Raw genomic sequence first — 12,484 nt, 5'->3', positions numbered from 1 at the left:
CTGCGCTCAGTCTTTGGCTGGGATGGGCTGGAGGGAAGCAAAGGAGCCTTCTCTGTGAACCCTGCAGACTCCACAGCTGCTGCCCTCAGAGTCACCATCCCTGCAGTCAGAGATCTGGGTGGTGCATTCTCAGGGCTGCCACATCCCACCCCTTGTGCCACATGGCTCTTCTGTGGATGTCATGAGCCTCTCTTTCTAAGGGGAAACTTTGAAGAGGGAGATCAGTGGAACCAACTACAGCTCCCCTCCCTTCTGCTGCACTTGATCTCAGGGACATAACTGGTACTCATCCCATTCCCCTTCCACCATCCATTCTTAATTATCCATAACCCTCAACTGTTACATTGGCAGGTCTTGATGGGTCACCGGATGGTGTGACCCAACCCTTCAGTCCTGAGGGGTCTAAACTCTTAGTTATCATAACCAATGGATCACTTCAATGGATCACTGGGTTCCACATGTATTTCTCCCTGCTCCCACTTTGTAAAAGCAGCCCTGCCTTGTTCTAGTAACTGATCAGGGTACTTCTAGTAACTTCTAATAACTAATGAGGGTCAGTTACTTCTGCCAGGACAGTGACTCCTCTTCTTGCCTGCTGGTCCCAGAACACACGGAGTCCAGAGTACCCCGGCAAGCAGCCATAGCTTAAATTTTAATAGGACCTTTGCTGTGTCCCCTGGTAAGAGTGTGCCCCCTTTGGGGACCAAGACTTCCCTCCCTGCAGAGCTGGAGCGGGGGTGGTGATTACCCACAATGCATTTTGGCAAAGCTTTACTAATCACAGGGGTGGGAATCAAATCCCCAGTTGAAGAATCAGGGAAGGCTTCTTCGGAAAGTGGCCTTGAACAGCACTACCCTTGATAACCATAGCTGGGAGAATTTCAAGGCCTGATTCTACCTCTGCTCCTCTCTAGACCTCAGTTTCCCCACCTGTAAAAAGAGGAACTACTCTCTAAATGCTAATGTTCTGGGACTCATGTGTTAGACGAAGGAAGATATTCCCTTCCTTCTTTCTCTAGTCTCCCTCTACTACCTGCCCAATAACTCAAACCCCTCCATTCATTTGTTTGGGACAATAAGGCCTTACTTGGAGAGGATCAGAACACCGAATGAAATTTGAAACTCGGGAACATTGCCAGGACAGGGAGCAGAGAGGAAAGGTAGGCAGACATACAGGAGGTATCTTGGAGGAAAGCTGTTTGGAGTACAAAGAAGAGGGGAAAGATGTTCGAGGCAGAGAAAACAAAATGTATAAAGGCACAGAGGTCCAAGAGAGCAGATGTTCTAGGAATACCGGCTGAGGTCAAGGCTGAATGGAGAAGAGGGGGCCTCAGCAGGGGAAAGGTAGGAGGCCCCAAAGGCTAAGGACTTGGAATGCCCGGATAAGGTTAGAATTTTACCCTGGTGGTAACAGGGAGTTATTGACAATTTTATGTAGGGGAGCAACCCAATCTACTTTGTACTTTACGGAGCTGATGATCACATAGACTTGGATTCTTTTTTTTTTTTTTTAAGTTTTGATAGAGGCTGGAGGGAGACAAGTTAGGAAGTAAGGCAATATTCTCCCCAGCAGAGGTTGCAAACCGATGGCCCATGGGCCAGATTTGGCCCCAAAGAATGTTTCATTTGGCCCATTCGGTATTTTTGAATTTGGGGAATTAGTTTCAAACATTTAAAAGTTGGACAATTGTACGTTAGAATATGGATTTCCTGCTTGAAAAATCATCTGTCCACCCAGGGCCCATGATGCTCGCTTGCTTCATCTCCACCATTCCCTATCACGTTACACCTGACCCCAGTCACTATATTACCTATAAGTACTTGAGTTTGCAATCCCTGTCTCTAAAACTTCTAGAAACAGTCGGGGGGCGGCGGGGGGCGGGCAGTGGTTGGGAAGAGTGTGCTGGGTGGACAAATAGGGAAGGTGCAGGGGGTGTTAGGGGCTTTCTCTTCAGGGAAACAGTGTGGGTGAGGCTGAGAAAGAGGAAAATAGGGCCTGGGAGGCTGAGCTGCCCCCATCTCATCTCCATCCCCATCCACCCCACTTCCCTCCAGGTCACAATTTCCAGTTACCAAACAGACAATATCCTTCATACCTGGGTAGTGCCTTCGCACATGATGCTGCCTGGAATCCCCTTTCTTCCCTTGTATCTGGTGAGCACTGTGAATCCCAGCTGCATCCCATGACTAGCCACTACCTGTTTACAACCGGGGTCAAAAACGCAACCTGGGCTGGACATGACCTTCAAGGCCCCAGTTTCCAACCTCTTTCCTAAGTAGACTTTCCTGAGTTAGTTCTCTGACGTTCTGCTCGGATGGACGGTTGGATGGATGGATGAATGGATGGATGGATGAATTTACAGCGGATTGCAGGGTTTAGATGTTTCCCTCCTTGAAAAAGACAGGCTCCGCCCCACAAGAACAGACTGGGACAGTCTGGGGCAGTCTGGTCCCGCAGGAGCCAGGAGGCTGGACCAGGTGACCCTCTCACACTCCCCCGACTCCTCTCTAACCTCATTCTCGCCCCCTTGTGGGCTCTGACCTAGAAAAGACGGGGATGGGAGGAGAAAGAAGCAGCCCTCGGGCGCTAGGACCCAGCGCGGCCGGAAAGCGGGGTGGGGGCGCCGCGCGCTACTCTCGCCGTGAGGGGAGAATCTGCGCCCAGCGGCGCGCGGCTGGAGGGCGCGGCGGGAGGGCGAGAGCGCGCCGGAGTTAGTGCGCGTGCGCGAGGGCGCGCGCCAAGCGGGGCGGACAAAGGGGCGGGCGGCGGCGCGCGAGCCAGAGGGCGGAGCCGCGGGCCAGGCGGGCAGGTGCGCGCAGGCCGGAGGGCGGAGCCGCGATGCCGCGATGGAGCGCAGCCCGGGCGGGCGCCGGGGCCGGGGCCCGAGCACCAGGCGGAGCGCGAGCAGGAGCCGCAACCAGAGCCCGGACCAGGCCGGGGTCCGGGACCGCCGGGCCGGGCTGCTCGTAGCGGCGGCGACGGAGCCCCCCAGCGGCTGAGGGGCTTCCTCCCAGCTCCTGCGGTGGCCGGGACTCTGCAAGCCCCCGCAGCCGGGGAGCGTGGGGATCCCCGCAGCACATCCAGGACCCAGAGACCCTTAGGAAAGCGGGTGGCCCCTCCAGATCCAACACAGAGCTGTTCCCCAGCCGGGGAAGGCGGAGACTACCTCCGTATTCAGAAGACAGCGACCTCCCTGCGGTTCCGCGAAGACACCCCCTCTTCAGTCGGGGCCCCCACAAGACCTAGAACGCAGTGACCCCCCTGTCCGGGATTGTGGGGACCCCTTCTCAAGATCCTGGCCATTACAACTCCACACCTCAAGACACGAAGACCCAGCTCAGAACGCCCCTAGATCAGGGGTATTAGACCTCCCCCCCTCCCCGATTCCGGCTCACAGAAACCCCAAATCTAGGGACCCGAGGACAGCAAGAGCTATCCCTCACCAGCAAGAGGCCTCTGGGACCCCCCCCCTCGAAGCTCCAGGACTGGGGCGACTGAGCCCCTCGCGGCGCCCTTCTCATCCCAGCCCATGGTTGTGGCGCCCTGAGCCCCCCGGGCCGGGCTGACGACGAAAACCGAGACGGCGCCCAGGCCCCCTGCCGCGGCGTCCCCGCGGCCCCAGCCCAGGTAAGCCGGGCCCAGGTGAGGGGCAGCAGGTGAGTGGCCGCCGAGGTCCCTAGCCCTGCAGGTGGGGAAGGAAGTATTGGGTGCGCACCGCCCCCTCCCCAGCGTCGCCATGGAGCCGAGGCTGAAGGACGTCTCTTTGTGTCTCGCTTGGAGGAGCCGCCCCCTCCTCCTCTCCCTTCCCCCACCCCACACCCCGGCCCCGGGGTTTGGGCACAGCTTCCCGGCCCTGCGGGGGAGTGGTGGCAGAGACCCTTGCGCCACAGAGAAGGGGGAAGAGGGTGAGGAGTCCACCCCCCAAAATTGTGAGCCTGGAGCTGTTGGATCCTTGGTCCTTGGAGTGTATATACCCCTCCCCCAAAGGCCAGGCTGAGTTCTCAAGTGAAGTCCCCCCCTGGGAAGAGAAGATTTGGGGTGTCCACAGGTGAGGGGGCCTGCAGTGTGTGGCCCTAGGGTGATGGATGGGGCTTTGGGTGTGTGTCTTTGTCTGCGAGAGACAGGGAAGGGGTGTGTTTGAGAGAATGGGTGGGATTCCCTTCTTTTCTCTGTGATTCCACTGCCCCCAACCCAGGCTGGGAAGGGGTATCTTTACCCAGGCCATGCTTCGTGCTCCCTTCAGGACAGGAAGGGACAAGCCCTTTCCAAAGTGAGGCTCTGGTTTCTGCGGAAGGGAGGAAGTCTGGAAGAAGAAGCCATTTCAGGTCAGGGCACCTTTCTGTACCCATGTACCCCAGGGGCAGCAAACCCAAGGCCCTCCCTTCTGCTCCTGACCTCCAAAACACCCAGGGCCAAACCTCAGGTGGGGTCAGTGTATCCTGGACAACCAAGGAACCATTCTAGGTTCTCACTGTAGCTTTATAGGTGGTGTACAAAGCAGTACCCCAGCCTGGCCTTCAGTGAGGTCCTGAACCCCAGGCCTTGCAGCTCATGGGAAGATGAGAGGCCCAGGGGATGTTTTATCCTGGAATTCTGGATCAGAGATCGTAAGAAGGGACTGGACCATGCCGAGGGAACACACTCTGGGCTGCTAGCGTTTCCACCAGCCTCCTCTCTCTGAGCCCTCTGCGGGCGAGCAGTGATGCTGAAGAAGGTAGGACTCTGAGTACAGGTAGCCCCACCAGGAGTTCCTTTGTTCACTTATTCATTCAACAAACCTTTAGCTAGTGTCTGTGATGTACCAGGCCCTGGAGTCAAGGTCCTTTTTCCCACTTCATCCTCTTTCCTGATCTTTCCTGTTCATCAGATGTCTGGGCTGTTCTCAATTTGCCCAGGCTGTGCTTGGTTGGATCAGTTGGGGTGGGTCTGGTCAGGCCCAGCTGACCGGTTCTGACCCCACTCCTGAAGCACCTGATCCTCAGCAGGATCTGCATCCCCAGCCTGGTCCCACACTCCACCCTGGGGCCCACATAGTGCTGCAGACTTGGGGGCGCTGAGCCTGGGCAGCAGCTTACTCCTCTCCCCGCTTTCCAGTACCAAGTGCCCCCACCCCCACCTGCTGCTGGCATGGACCTAAGGGGTAGGATGTGGTCAGCTGGAGAAGAGGTTGGGGAGCTCCAGGCCAGAGCCCTGGCAGCCCCACCTTCAAATTCAAGGACAGTTGAGACAGTGCCCCTCAGCCCAGGCTGTGGGGGGAGCCAACTGCCCTGAAGACTGGGTGACCTTGGGCAAGCATGTGGCATCTCCCAGAGATAACGGCAGTGGGCCACTCACTCTGCAGCCGGTGGGGTGGATGTGGATCGCCCTTGGGCGGCAGAAGCGTCCAGGTGTGTCCTCTCCATCTCTAAAGGAGTTCATTTCCCCCGGGGGGTTCCCAAGAGCCCAGGGCCTTGTCAGACGACCCACCAGGGAGGGAGTGGAGTGAGAGGCTAAAGAGTGGAGATTTGAGTCACTGTGACTAGGGAAAACCATCAAGAGGCCAGAGGGGGACAAGGGAGTAAGATCTTCCCTCCTCGCTAACCTGCAGAGGCTCCCCGTTCAGTCTGGAATAAAGCGGCATCAAAGCCCTTTGCAGTGTGGCCTGAAACCACCTCCTGAGTGCCAGTTCCCGCTCCTCACTCTCCAGCCTCTACTTCTGCCTCCTGTCTGTCCTTCCCTCTACCATGTGCTGTTCCCCCGACCTGGAAAGCCCCACTATAGGATGGCTCAAGGGCAGCTCTCCACCTTCCCTTTTGATCTGACCTGGGCTGGCACAGGGTGGAGAGTAGAGTTAGACTGATGGATGGTTGGTGGCTGGGAGACGGTGGCCCATGTCTATACGTGCTGTGAGAGTGTGTCTCCACATCCAGACTCCGATCTCCGATCTCCAGGAGGCGGGACCAGGTCTGCGCCCTCCCTGCTGCATCGGCTTTGTCTAACCCAGAGCCCAGCATATTGTGTAGCACATGTTGTAAAACACAACTGCTAGACACATCTTGTTGATCCAAACAGTGTTCTTCTCATGTTTGTATTTGTTGCCAATGCTAAACAAACATACAGTTTCACACACAAATATTGATTTTTGGATCCTCTTGGAAAATCAGATGCTGTGATAAGCCCAGGCGAGAACCAAAGAATGGCAACCTTCTTTAGATTGGCTATCGCCCTGCAGCTTGACCCAGGCCCCACCTGGCCTGTTCACTCATTTCCATGACCTGCTGGCCCCTCTTATAGGCATCTGGTCTTGCAGGCCTAGGGTAGAGGCCAGAAAATGTTTGCTCAGAGGGTGACCTTTGTCTGTGTGTGTTTGCACACATGTGTCTTTCCTGCCTCCCCCATGGCCAAGTTAGAACCTGTACAGAGCAGTGTCCCTCCAAGGCTTTGAGGGCTAAGCGGTGAAGTGAGCCTGGATTCCTCCAGCCAGAAGCATCTCCAGCCTGGTCCCACTTTCCACTCTGGGCCCCATCTTCCACTCTGGGCCTCCTCTAGATTAGAAGGATTCAGCCAGCAAAAACCTGTTTTAATTGTCCTATTTGCCCAGGAGCAAAAGTCCAAGGTTCTAGACCCAGGTCCTACTGAGGACTCTTGGGGGAGGTCTGCCCTCTGGGCCTCAGTTTACCCATGTGTCAGGGAGGAATTGGACTAGAGGTTCTCTCAGCCATAATCTTCCTCCTTGTTCTAACTTTCTAGGACTGAGTCCAAACTGCTGTAGTTTTGGTCGGGCAGGAGACGTGCGGGCCTAGATGCAGAAGTCATGCAAAAATATTGACATACCCTAAACATTAAGGAAACCAGTGGGTGACACTAAGTAGCTGGGCCAGGGGTCAGGAGTCAGCACTGGGCCCCAGCCCCTGGGCATGGCCCTGGAAGGGAGTGTGCCATCTTCCTGGATGAAGGTCTACAGCAGCCCGAGGCCAAAGGAGACAGCAGAGCACTATAGTTGAGAGCACAGGCTCTGGACTTCTGGGTCTGAATTCCATTTAGCTGCTGTGTGATCTCAGGCAAGTCACTTAACCTCTCTGAGCTTCATTTTACTTATGTGGAAAACAAGGATAATACCTACCTCAGGGTCAACAGGGGGATTAAGTGAGCTAAAGCATGAAAAGGGCCTAGGACAGGGTCTGTCATGTGAAAAGTGCTCAGAAACTATTGGCTCCTATTGGAAAGGGCACATTGGCAAGTGGGTAAGTAACCCTTGGTGGTAATGTCTTCTTGGTCTTCCTATAGCTGTTCTGGGGGAGCCAGAGGGCTTTTGGTCCCCAGGAAAGGCGAAGCAGGTATTTGAGAGGCAGTTCTGTGTGGTGCTTAAGGACCTACCTGCCCCTGCTACGGGTGGGGTAGGGTGAGAGTCAAGCCTGAGGGGTGGGACATACATATGGCAGCTGTAGTCGAGGTCCTCTTCCTGCCCAGAGCTGCTTTCTAGGTGAGGTGCCTGCCAGGCTTCTGTCCCCAGGCTTCCTCCTCCAGGCAGATGGGCCTCTGGCCAGAGCCAGGACCAGCATCTCCAACAGACCTAGTCTTCTCCAGACTGCCCCCTCCCTCCCCTATTCCCTTGGTCCCTCTTCTAGGTCTCAGGAAGCTGTGGCGTTAGGCCTGGTGGGGCCCGTTAGAGCCCCCTCTCCTCTCCTGTCCACCCTCTCCCCATCCTCCCCTCCACCCACCGTATAGCTTGGCCACAGTCTGGAGAGGGGACAAGTCCAGACTCCCCGCTAAGCCCCCATTCAGGGAACCATGTAATATCAGGGTTGGAGGGAAGCATTCTTCAGTGTCAAGTGCCCCACACCGGCCACTGGACATCCTTTCTCATTTAGCACCGAGAGCAGCACCTCCTTAACCCAGAGTGGGGATTTGAGCCCAGCTCTGTGAACCCCCAAAGGTTTTGGTGAAACTGGCATCAGACTGCCTTGACCACTCACTAGCTACGTGACCTTGGATGAGGCAGTGTCCTCCATGCCTCAGTTTCTTCGCATGTAGAATGGGAATAATATCAATACTAGCTCCTTCCTAGAGTTGTGGGGAGGATTAAATGATAAAGCACTTTTAGCTCTGCCTGCTCCTTAAGTGTTTGCTTAATACTTCTGCCACCCGCAGCGGGGTAGGCAAATGAGTGGGTCCAGCCACTGTGACTCCCCACTGCACCTGCTCTCCTTCCCTGTGGCTTTAGCCAGTCCTGGGAGAGGCAGAGAATGTTCCACCTGCCTCTGGGTGTTGGGATGGCCCTGAGGGGCAGGGGTGGGGACTGGACAGGACAGAGCTGCCTCGTCCTCCTCCTGGTCAGGCCCTGTTGAAGCTGCACAAATCCCTGCCCCAGGGTAGCTTCTGGTCTGTTGGGCCCCCCAACATAGCAGGAAGGCTTCCTACTCTCGAACTGGAGCCCACAGTCCTGCAGGGAGATCATCCCATCCCGAGGGCTTGGGTACCTGCCAGCCCTGACCCCAAGTGTGTCTGGGAGGGAGTGGGGCCAACAGTTAACGTGGGTTAGTGGCCAAAAGCACAGCCTCTAAACTCGTTGTGTGATCTTGGGCCAGGTGCCTAGCCTCTGTGCCTCAGGTCCCTCACCTACAAAAAAGGGGACGATACTAGTACTTGCCTTGTAGGCTCATAGTGGATTAAGTGATGGAGGTTTGTAGAGTGCTGTGAGTGGCACCCAGTACCCTCTAAGGTTTGCTGTTACCATCAGTCCCCTGAAGCCCTGAGCAGAAATGCTAGTCCCACTTGTACAGTTTTAAAAAAAAATGGAGGCTTGGGGTGAAGGTCTTTACTCAAGCTTCCATATCTAGGATTCGGAGAAGATTCTGCCCGCTCTTCCATCATTCACACATAGTCCACAGGCCACGGCCAGCCAGAAGGACCCGGCAGAACCTAACCTGGGCCCTGGCTGCGTTCCTGGACATACTGCCCGCACACCTCTTCTCACCTGGGGCCACGACAGCCGAGAGCTGCAGCACAGAGGAATCTTCGAAGGAAGTCTGTAAGGCTCCCCTATTCCTTCCTCACTCAGCCCCTCCAAGGACAGCGGTGGGATGCTGCTGGGGGCTGGACTGGGGGTCTCCGAGTGCAGCGGAGTGGGGTTCCTGCTGTCTCTTGGCCTCTCAGGGCCTGGCGCATGGGCTGGCTTCAGGAAGGCTTTGCCCAGGTCCGGAGTCTGGCATGCATCTCCAAGTGAAAGGCAGGTCCTCGCCATGGCCTCCAGGGCCCTGCCCACTGCCCCCCATCCCTTACCTCTACACTCCGCTCTGGCCCCTTGCACCTTACCTGCTACTCCACAGCCATGCCGGCCTCCTCACTGTTCCGTGAGCGCACCAAGCACAGCCCTTGCCATCCCCCCCTTGCCTCTGCCAGCAGGGCTCTTCTCCTACAAGATCTAGTCTCCACGTGCTTGTAGCCTTCTCAGGGGCCTTTCCTGACCCCCCTCACCCCACCATCTACAATCCTATTCCCCACCCCCGGCGTTTCCTCACCTCTCCCTGCTTTGTTTTTCCCTTTAGGACTTCTCACTGTCTGACTGACGTCTCTTACTTACCTTTATCATTGTCTCCAAATTAGAATATAAGGTCCTTGAGGACAGGGCTGTTTGTCTGGTTCGTGAATGTATTCCAGACCCAAACACATAGTAGGTGCTTGGCAAATATTTACTGAATGTTCTGGAGCCAGGCAGATCTCTCTAAGCCACGCCTTAGCTGTGTGCCACTGGACACGTTACTTAATCGTCCCTTCTCTGAGTCTCGGGTTCCTGAGCTGTGAGGGATATAATAGGAATAGCGATAGCAGCTTCTCCTAAGATGGTTATGAGGTTTGAATGAGTCAATCTGTATAAAATACTTACACTTCAGGTGGCTCATAAATGTCAGCTATTATTAATAATACTTCAACCTATTTAAGGTATTATTAACCCTATTTTACTGATGAGGAAATGGAGGCACAGAGAAAGTAAGTGACTTACCCAAAATTGCATGCTGGTGACCTGGTTCCACCCAGGGGTGGCTGAATCGGGGCTCCAGGCTCCTAAGCTAGGCTACATCCCCACTTCCATCCCTCAGTAGGGGCTCAGGGAACGGGGGACAGGTGAAGGCCTTAGCTAAGGAAGGGCTCATCTCTTCAGGGAGCCTCTGCTCACCCAGCCATCTCCCCACTGGCCGGCCCCTGTCCACTGGTGGACACCCAGGCGAGGCCCCTGAGTGCCGGGCTGCCCACGTCACCCAGCAACAAGGCTCATGCCTCCTCCCACACCCACAGGGGCTGCCACAGGTAGGCTGGGAACGAGGAGGCCCAGGGCTCCCACCTCCCCACAGGGCCTGGCTGGAGGGTCTGTCCCAACTCTGGGCACCAGCTGCAGGCGAGCGGCAGCATCAGCTATTAATAACCACCAAGGATGTGCCCTGGGGAAGGGGCAGACTGCACCAGCTGGGAGGGGAGGCTGAGACAGAGGCTGGAGCCAGAAGCGGAGCCCGGCAGCACAGGGAACCCCAGGCTGCCCCTGGTGGGCAGGGCAGTGGGAAGAATGTTGTTTCCAGCTTCTGCTGCTTGATCTTGGGAAAGTCTCAGCTCCCCCTCTCAGTCTCCCACCTGGGAAATGTCGGGGCTGGCCCACGTGATCTCCAAGGTCCTTCCTGGCTCAAGCAGGTTCTGGGGGTAAGATTTAGCAAAGCCAAAACGGCCCCCATGTCCAGCATAGAAAACCAAGACTCAGTGAGAGTACAGCCTCACTCAAGACGACGCAGAGTTGTCAGGGTCCAGGACGGAACCAAGGTCTCAGGCCCCTCTTCCCAGCAGATTCTTCCTGAGCATCTGCTCTGTGCCAAGCACTGTAGGAAGTGCCCCTTTAATTCTTACAGAAACCCATCATGTTAAACAGGCATTCTCACCCCATTTTACTGATGGGCAAACTGAGGCTTAGGCAGGTGTATGACCCCACAGCTTAGGCCACACAGCGAGAGGGGATGTAGCCAGAATTTGCACCATGAGGGAAGACGAAAAGATTTGAGAATATTCTCCTCCTCCTTTTGACCCTGAATAGAATGTTTGGCAGAGTCTGTATTTGTGTCAAAGGACCGAGGGGAGGGAGAGGACTTACCTGGACTTTCTTATGGGCTCCCTGGGGCCCTGACCCCCTGGTGTTGTATGTAGAGGTGTGAATGTGGTGGCTGGGGACATTTTTCAGGGGAAAGCGTACTGAGACTTCGGTGACCCATGAAGGGATATGAAATGGCTCATTTCACAGATTGGAAAACTATGGGCGGGGGAGCTGGACAGGGCTCCCTGGGGACCAGCAGCAGAGGCCAGAGCTTACCCAAGCAACTCACAGGCCTCTTTCTGGGGTGAGAGGGCCCAGCTCTGGACCCCCCACTCCCTGGCAGCAAATAGGAGAGCCCACACGTGAACTGATTTCTGCCCTGGGGTAAAAAACATGAGGGTCAGGGATACCCTTCCGAGAAGGTGTTAAGTGGCATTGAACCAGACTGGGCACTGGTTCAATGTTAAGTGGCATTGAACCAGACTGGGCACTGGCCTTGGGGATGTAGGGAGAGGGCTCCCATCAGGGGTGGGTGTCAAGGGGGCTCCCAGCTGTGCCCACCTTCCTGAGCACAGGCCAGCTCCATGTGGAAGTTCAGGGCAATCAAGCTGGACCACTCCTCCCCAGGCCCCTCTCAGGGGACACCACCCTGGGGTGCTGAGCCTGGGCGGGTGGGCACGACCTCTCCTCACACTCTCCCTTGGCATTGTCTGGACCCCCAGCCATGCCTGATTCCTTACACCCCCTAGACCCAACAGGATTGTACCTAGTGAAAAGTTTAATTCCCGCCCTGCCCCTATTTGCTCAGTTCCCACTTCTCTCCTCAGACATTCATTTGTTCATTCATTCATTCTTCATTCATTCACCAAATATTTATTAAGTGCCTACTATGTGCCAGGCACTGTGCTAGCTGCTGGGGGTACAGCAGTGAACAAGACCAGCCCAACAAAGTCCCTGCCCTCCCAGTGCTTAAGTTCTAGCGGGAAAAGAGACATTCACAGTAGACATTACATTAGACAGTGATACACTCTACTGGGGAAAAAAAATAAAGGCAGGAAAAGGGAGTGGAGTAGGATAGCCCTAGTTGAGAAGGTGCTGTTTGAGCAGAACTTGGAGGAAATGAGCCATGTGGATGTCTGGGGGCAGAGGGAACAGCCACCAGGCGGGGAGCTGGCGTGTTCAGGGAACAGCAGGGAGACCAGTGTGTCTGGAGCAGAGGGAGGGAGGAGGCGGGTCAGAGGGGTAAATTGAGGGCCGTTGTAAGGACTTTGGAATGAGATGGGAGCCAGTGGAGCGTGTTGACCTGGGGAGTAATGTGATCTGATTGGGGTTTGATGGGCTCCCTGGCTGCTGTGTCGAGAAGAGATTGGGGTTGGGGGGGCGGGGGGGAGCAGTTAGAAGGTCGCTGCTGACGACTCAGGCCAGTGGGA

At 55.8% G+C, this 12,484-nt stretch overlaps 1 protein-coding gene across 3 annotated transcripts in view; it reads left to right on the top strand.

Moving 5' to 3' along the window:
• The window catches only part of SBK1 (SH3 domain binding kinase 1), a 50,150-nt gene that overhangs the window by 22,953 nt on the left and 14,713 nt on the right, over positions 1–12,484 (top strand). The window contains exons 1-2 of one of the 3 annotated variants that reach the window (XM_067706298.1): positions 2,824–3,628; positions 8,821–9,011. The exons of 1 other annotated variant lie outside the window; for it this stretch is intronic. The gene's annotated coding sequence lies outside the window, so the exon portion shown is untranslated. Of the gene's footprint in view, positions 1–2,823; positions 3,629–8,820; positions 9,012–12,484 lie in introns of those variants that run through there. One more of the 3 variants, XM_067706299.1, reaches the window with a different exon arrangement.

The sequence above is a fragment of the Pseudorca crassidens genome, chromosome 15 (assembly GCF_039906515.1).
Source record: "Pseudorca crassidens isolate mPseCra1 chromosome 15, mPseCra1.hap1, whole genome shotgun sequence".
NCBI lineage: Eukaryota > Metazoa > Chordata > Mammalia > Artiodactyla > Delphinidae > Pseudorca > Pseudorca crassidens.
The sequence above is the reverse complement of the archived record's forward strand: the minus strand, read 5'-3'. Positions and strand labels throughout refer to the sequence as shown.